This window comes from Petaurus breviceps, unplaced genomic scaffold (assembly GCF_028583685.1).
Source record: "Petaurus breviceps papuanus isolate PSGF00001 unplaced genomic scaffold, PetGlider_PUasm1.0 214, whole genome shotgun sequence".
Lineage (NCBI taxonomy): Eukaryota > Metazoa > Chordata > Mammalia > Diprotodontia > Petauridae > Petaurus > Petaurus breviceps.
Genome location: NW_027185863.1, coordinates 3245014 through 3252917, shown reverse-complemented (window position 1 = coordinate 3252917; position 7904 = coordinate 3245014).

The following is a 7904-nucleotide window of genomic DNA, read 5'->3' as shown; positions in this document are numbered from 1 at the left end:
CTATGATGCACAATAGGATATGAGAATCTCAAAACAGAAGTACAAAGTACAAAGTCCAAGGAAGGAGAGACCATTTATTTCACACTAGGAAATTCAGAGAAGGCTTTCTAGAAAAAGCATTTCATAGGCTCACAGAATCTCAAAGCTGGAAGGGACTTCAGAAGCCATCCAGTCTAATCTGTATTTGAATAAGACTCCTATCCACAACCTACTTGATAGTAGCAATTCAGGCTTTCCTTGAGGGGAAAGAAATGGCTACTTCCCAGGGCCAACATGTCCCACTTTTAGATAGCTCAAATTGTTTACGATCAGTTCTAAATTTTCCCCCTTACAACTCCTACCCATCATCCCTAGTTCTGCCTACAGAAGACAAGCAGAAGAAGATGAACCCCTCCTCCATGCTCTTCAAATATTTGAAAAGAGCTCTTATGTAAGGTTTCTCTTCTCCAGGTTAAACATGCCCATTTCCTTCAACTTATCCTCAGATATCATGATATTAAAGGACTTCAACCATCCTTATGACTCTCTTCTATATTTTCAAAATGATCAATATCCTTGTTAAAACATTGATCCAGGGGTGGAGTCAAGATGGCAGAGTAGAAACAGGGCTTCCACTGGGCTCCTGCTCCCACCACCTCCAATTAATGTAAAAGGTGACTCTGAACAAACTTTGGAACTACAGAACCCACAAAATGACACAGAGAAGCTAACCTCCCACTGAGGACAGCCCAGCAGTCCAGCAGCAAGTGGTCAGCGCAGTGCTCTGGGAGCTGACTCCAGCCAAGCAAGCCAAGGTTTTAGCCCCAGGGTGGGCCTGACCAACCACCAACTAGAGGGACTTCAGATCCTCAGCAGCTTGGCAGTTTCGAGAATTATCAACACATAGATGCTAAGGACAAAGTGAGAGGTCAGTGCAGTATGGACTTTGGGACCCAGTAGTTGGGAGTGTGGTTGGGCTCTGACCGCGGACGAGACCAGCTGAGGTGCGGCGGCCCTGCAGCCACAGCCACACGTGGCTGCTTCAGCTCCTGGCCTGCAGATTGCAGGGGGACTAAGTGACCAGTCTGAAGGGGAATCGCTCTTGCTTTAACATACTTGGATCTGGATTGCAGTCTAGGGTGGAGGTCCTGGGGTGTGCGACCAGCTTGCAAGAGCAGTGTGGAGGCTTCAGAGAGGGCACCAAACTAATACCTTTGGCAGCTCAGAAAACCCCAGCCTTTGGGATGAAAGCTCCCCTGTCTGGTGGCAGAGTCCTACTGTGGCAAAAAGCCCAAAAGTCAAGTGATTGAGTGGCAACATGAGCAAATGAGGGAAGCAAAGCAAGCAGAGCAACCCAACTTTACATTCCTATTTTGGGGACAAAAATGATCAAATCATGAAACAGGAGGAAGATAGTGAAGTCAGAACTCCTGCACCAAAAGTTTCAAAGAAAAATACAAGCTGGTTACAGGCCATAGAGGACCTTGAGAAGAATTTTGAAAAGCAAATAAGAGAAGTGGAGAAAAATTGGGAAGAGAAATGAGAACAACACAAGAAAATTATGAAATGAGAGTCAACAATCTGACTGAAGAAAATAATACCTTAAAAAATAGACTAAGTCAAATGGCAAAAGAGGCTCAAAAAGGCAATGAGGAGAAGAATACCTTAAAAAGCCAAATTTGCCAGATGGAAAAAGAATCTCAAAACCTCACTGAAGAGAATCATTCCTTCAGAATTAGATTGGAGCAAATGGAAGCTAGTGACTTTATGAGAAATCAAGGTACTATTAAACAGATCCAAACAAATGAAAAAATAGAAGGCAATGTGAACTACCTCATCGGGAAAACAACTGACCTGGAAAATAGATCCAGGAGAGATAATTTTAAAATTATTGGACTACCTGAAAGCCATGATCAAAAAAAGAACCTAGAAATCATCCTTCAAGAAATTCTCAAGGAAAATTGCCCTAATGTTTTAGAACCAGAGGGCAAAATAGAGGTTGAAAGAATCCACCGATCACCTCCTGAAAAAGATCCCAAAAAGAAAATTCCTAGGAATATCATAGCCAGGTTCTGGAATTCCCAAGTTAAGGAGAGAATATTACAAGCAGCCAGGAAGAAATAATTTGAATATTGTGGAAACACAATCAGGATAACCCAGGATCTGGCAGCTTCTACATTGAGGGATCAAAGGGCTTAGAATATTATATTCCGGAGGGCAAAGGAGCTGGGATTAAAACCAAGAGTCACCTACCCAACAAAATTGATGTTTCAGGGGAAAATATGGTCATTCAGTGGAATAGAGGACTTTCAAGCATTTTTTTGCCCTTTGGAGGGTATTTAGGTTTAAGTAACCTTCCCAAGGCTACATGGCTAGTTTTTGTGTGTGTGTGTGTGTGTGGGTGTTAAGTGTCTGAGGCCAGAACCGAATTCGGGTCCTCCTGACTCCAGGACTGGCACTTTACTCACTGTGCCACATAGCTGCCCCCAACTTTCAAGCATTCTTGATAAAAAAAAAACAGAGTTGAATAGAAAATTTGACATTCAGATACAAGAAGCAAGAGAAACAAGAGAAGGTAAACAGGGAAAAGGAATCATAAGGAACTTATCAAAGTTGAACTACTTACATTCCTACATGGGAAATTGATAATTGTAACTGATGAAACTTTTCTCAGTGTGAAAATAGTTGAAGGCAATAAAAATATATGTGTATATATATATGTATATATATACACACATATGTCTATATAGGAGGATATATGGGCATATGAATACATATGTGAATGTGTGTATATATGTTTACAGGTATACAGAGATAGAGGGCACAGTACCAATTTAATAGGAAGGGATGATACATAAAAGATGAAATTAAGAGGGGGGAAAGAAATATAATGAGAGGAGATGGGAAGAGACAGAATGGGGTAAACATCTCATATAGATGAGGCAAGGGAAAATGGTTACAATGGAGGGGAAGAATAAGAAGGCAAAAGGGAATAGGTCAACCTTATTCTCATTGAATTTGGCTTAGGGAGGGAATGACATACACACTAAATAGGGTATCTCACCCTACAAGAGAGTAGGGGGGAAAGGAATGAGAGGGGGAATGATGGAAGGGAGGGTAGGTTGGGGGTGGGGAGCAAAGTTGGAACACCCATTTTTGAAAAGGGACAGGGTCAAAGTACAGAATAGAACAAGTGAGAGGTAGGATAGGCAAGAGGGAAATATAGTCAGTCTTTTACAATATATCCACAATGGAAATGTTTTGCACGCTACACATGTACAACCTATACTGAATTTCTTATCTTCCCAGTAAGGGTGGGTGACAATGGAGGAAGGGAATGAATCTGGAATTCTAAGTTTTAAAATCAAATGTTTAAATACGTGTGTATACATATATATATATATATGTATATATATATATATATATACTATTATTTATATTATTTTACATGTAACTGGGAAATAAGATATATAGGCACTGGGGCATAGAGATCCACCATGCCCTGCTGGAAAGTCAAAGGGATTATGGAAGAAGATATGGGAGAGAGCAGATTGGAGGAGGGGATTTCCAGTGATTTTGCTATTTTGCGGCAGTTGGTAGGGGAAAAATGGGGAGAAAATTTGTAACTCAAAATCTGGCGAAAATGAATGATGTAAACCAGAAAAAAAAAATTGGTCCAAAACCTAACACAGTATTATAGATATCGTCTGACTAAATTCTTAGTTCTAGCCATTACACATCTCTCCTTTTAAAAAATGTTCATTCTTTAAATTAACAAGCATTTATTTTACGTCTTTCCACCCCTTTTTTGTACACAAGGAAAGTCCTATAACAAATATCCATAGTCAAGCAAAACACATTTTTACATAGGCCACATCTGAAAAAGTATATATCATTCAGCATATTAAGACCATAATCTCTCTGTCCCAAGGTGGGTAGCATGTTTCACCATTTAGTACTCTAAAATTATGGTGGGCGTTTCTTTGATCAGTTATCACTATACCTCTCTTTATTCATTTAAAAATCACATTAGCTTTTTTTTTTTTTACTGTAGTATCACACTGCCAATTCTTGTTCAATTCAATTCAACATCAAAAATCCACTGAAAGCCAAAAACTTTCTTCAGATGAATAACTATCTGATCACACCTTATGTTCATGAAGTTGGATGAGGCGTTTTTAACCCAAGTGTAAGAATTTATTTGTCTCTATTAATTTTTACCCTATTCAGTTCAGCCCAGGGTCTTAACCTATGAAGATCTCTTTGGATACCTACTCTGTCATACATACATCATGCTAACTAACTCTCCTAGGTTTTTGCCTTCTTAATTTGAGTTGGATAGCATGAAAATGAAATTCTACTGTTGACTAAGGTCTACTTCCACACTAAGTCTGCAAGGTGGAGAACCTCTCAGGAATCATTTTGAGACCCAAAAGTTAAAGAGATGCCTGGATCTTTCCCCATGCACTTTTTTTAAAGGAAACATTTGAAAGGGCTGAAATTTTCCAGAGCTGTTTGTTCATAGAGATGTCATAACCATTGACTGTTTATGCAGTTTTTCATTTCTGTTTATCGTGCCGGGAAGTGGAGAAGGACTGTTTATATAGAGGCTACATTACAGGATTGGCCCTGCCATGTAGGAGGGGCTCTTCAGGAAATGAGAGGTTGTTTTACCTCAGACACCAAATGCCATATTTATATTAACAGATTCTGGGAATCTTAATGGAAATTCAGTTTGATGGCAGCACAACGCAAGAGAACGAGCACTGAATTTCAAAGTCTTGGGTTGGAATCCCAGTTCTGCTGCTAAAATGACAAGAGTATTAAACATGAAGTCAAAAGACCTTGGTTCAGATATTATCATGACCTGCCTGTATAACCTCATGCATGCCACTGTTTCTCTGGGCCTTGGTTTTCTCATCCATATAATGAGAAGGGTTGAACTAAATGTCTAAGGTTCCTGCCCCCCCTCTTTTAAATCTATGATTCTATGACCCTATGACAACTCTCTAGGTATCAATTTCCTTTCATATAAAAAGAAGAAATTGAATTAGGTCGTCTCTAAGGTTTCTCTAAGTTCCATGATCTCGTAAAGCTCCCACCACCAACACCATTCACACCTACTGGTTCCTTCCTCCATAGACATATGGATTCATATTGCTTATTTATAAAGCTAACTGGGTCCTTTTCAATCATTCACAGAGTCATAGTATTTTGGAAAAAGGAACTGATCTATAGATAGATAATAGAATCCATATGTCTCATTTTACAGAAGAGAAATATGAGACCCAGAAAGCATTCTACCCTAGGCTCCACTACTAGTTCAGAATGAAATTAGAACATAGACCTAGAACCCTGTACTAGAACACACATCTCCTGATATGCTGTCTTTATACTCTGTCAACCTGACTCTTTTGCTTTGAATTCCTCAGTAACTCATACTTATATAGCAATTAAAATTTCATAAAGCCCTTTTCTCCCAACAACCCTATGAGTTGTCATGTAAGTGATCATTTTACAACTAAGAAAAGTGAGTCGCCTTCTCATTGAGAATCTTTCCTAATCATCTGGGGCTTTTTCACCATGGACCATCCCTCTACTCAGACACCTTTCTCACATTAGTGAGATCTTTCCCAAGTCTCCCTTTGGAGGAGGGGGCCGTCTTTCATTTCTCTCTCAGCTATGTTTCTGAATCTCCAGATTCAACATGCCCCAGATTGGGCACCTTTCCCATTAGAAAGCAAGCTCCTTGAGGGCAAGGACTGTTTTAACCTTTGTTTGTATCCTTAGTATATAGTAGAAGGTACTGGTACATACTAGTACTTAATAAATGGCACAAACCTCAGTGTTCCCCCACTTGCTTTGAGGTTCATAAGGGTGAGGTGATCTGATCACTGTCACACGGCTGTTGAGTCTTGGAGGGTGGGACTTGAAGCAGGGCTTCTGACTCAGCATCCAGCATTCTTTCAATCATGTTTCCTTCTCAGGCTAAGATTCCACAGTTCAGAACTAATCTGAATGTTGCACTAAAATGGTTTCCCTTATGTATCTCTTCCCACACACCATTCCAAAGTGATTCCCAATATATCTTTTCTACTTGTTTGTTAGAATGTAAAAGTTGAATTTTCAAACACAACTGGTGTGGCAATTCATTTTGCTTAAATAATGCTTATTTGTCGCAGAGTTTTGGAGTTTGTTAGGTTTTTTTTTCTTTTGGGGACAGGAAAGGAGAAGAAGCAGCAGGAAGGTAAGCACCGAGTTGTCAAAAAAAAAAAGACAAAAAAAGGTCATGTAAGCATTCTTCAATGCATTTTTAATGCACCAAATAGAACAGAAAGAAAACCAGAAGAAATTTTAGACAAGCAGGAGAGCTTTGGAAGTCACATTTTTTAATATACTTTATATATTTTAAAAGAAAAGCAAATTGTAAATAATAGAATTGCAGTTTCATATGATGCTCTTCATCTGTTCTACTGGGTAAATGGAAGTGATAAATGTATTTGGTGTTTCAGTTCGGAATCTTTAAAAAATTAAAATAAAATATAAGTAGATTGTCAGCTTCTTGAAGAGTAGACTATCTAACTTTTGTTCTTAACATCACCACCACCAAAAAAATTATTTTATTCATATGCATATATTTTGCATATGCTTCTTTGCATACATACTGTTTCTCTTTGATTGAGTGAAAGGTCCTTGGAGACAGGGCATGTTTAATTTTTGTTTTTACACAATGCCTGGCACATGGCAGGAGCTTAATAAATATTAACTAATGCATATTCTAGTCCCAGAACTTAGCACAGTGTCTGGTACATAGTAAATAATAAATATTTGATGGATTGGTAAGACTGACTGGTCAGTACTCAAAATTATTGTACTCATTGTGCAAATGATCATTACCTATCTTTTAGGGAACTGATATCAAATTCACCTCTGCCAGAAAAACTCTCCAGTACTCCTAGAGCCAGATTAAAGTGTAACTGGGACATATTTAACTAAATAAATAAAAATACAATCCAATATAAATAATGTTAATTTGTGGTTTTCTAAATTAAGCTACAGGATTCATTTCTATTTGAGTTTGACACAAATGTTTCAGGGTATAGTGTCCTCTAACCCAGATGGATGTGATTATGCTAACCAGACTTCCATACCAACTCTCATCTCTTCATTACTCCACCAATATGGGAAGAAAAATTACTTGTGTCATACAACCACATTAAAAGGAGCATCCCTTAAGTTGTAGGTGGACTGTACTAATGAGGCAGTGAATTGTAGTAGAAAGAATGAGTTTTAACGAGGGACCCTGGGTTCAGATCCCAGATCCACCACTCACTATTGTCTGACTTCCGATAAGTGGCTTAACCTCTGGCCCTCTTTCCTCATCTTCCAGAGTGAAAAGGTTTCTGGGTCATGGTAGAGATAAACCAGAGTACAGCTTGGAGACAAATGAGACATGACTGGCTTGGGGACTCTCCTTAAATAGAAATTCTGGGAGGAGCCATCCAATCAGAGAGAGAGAGAGACCAGAGGGATAGAGGATCCAGGCCTGGAAGGAGCATACAAGATGAAAATGTTTCTCAGGCATGGTAAAGTCCAGAGTGCAGTCTAGAGAGGAATGAAGGGAAAATTTCCCTGGCAAAATACCCATTCCTTTTGCCCTGCTTCATGAGTACATGAAATTTTCCACTCCATAACACTGTTGGGTAGCAACAGTGTTAGATGTGGTATGAGTTAATGATAATCCTGGGGACTTAAGGACGAGCTCATTTTACTTAACTCAGCCAGTGCCTTAATGCATAATCCTAGAGAAGTCCAAAGTCATTTAGCCTCCCTTTTTCTCTTATGTTCTTTTGAAAATTGGAGGAAATTATACCTTCATTTGGATCTAGAAGGTTGGATTGAGAAGTAGAACTCAGTTCCATCAC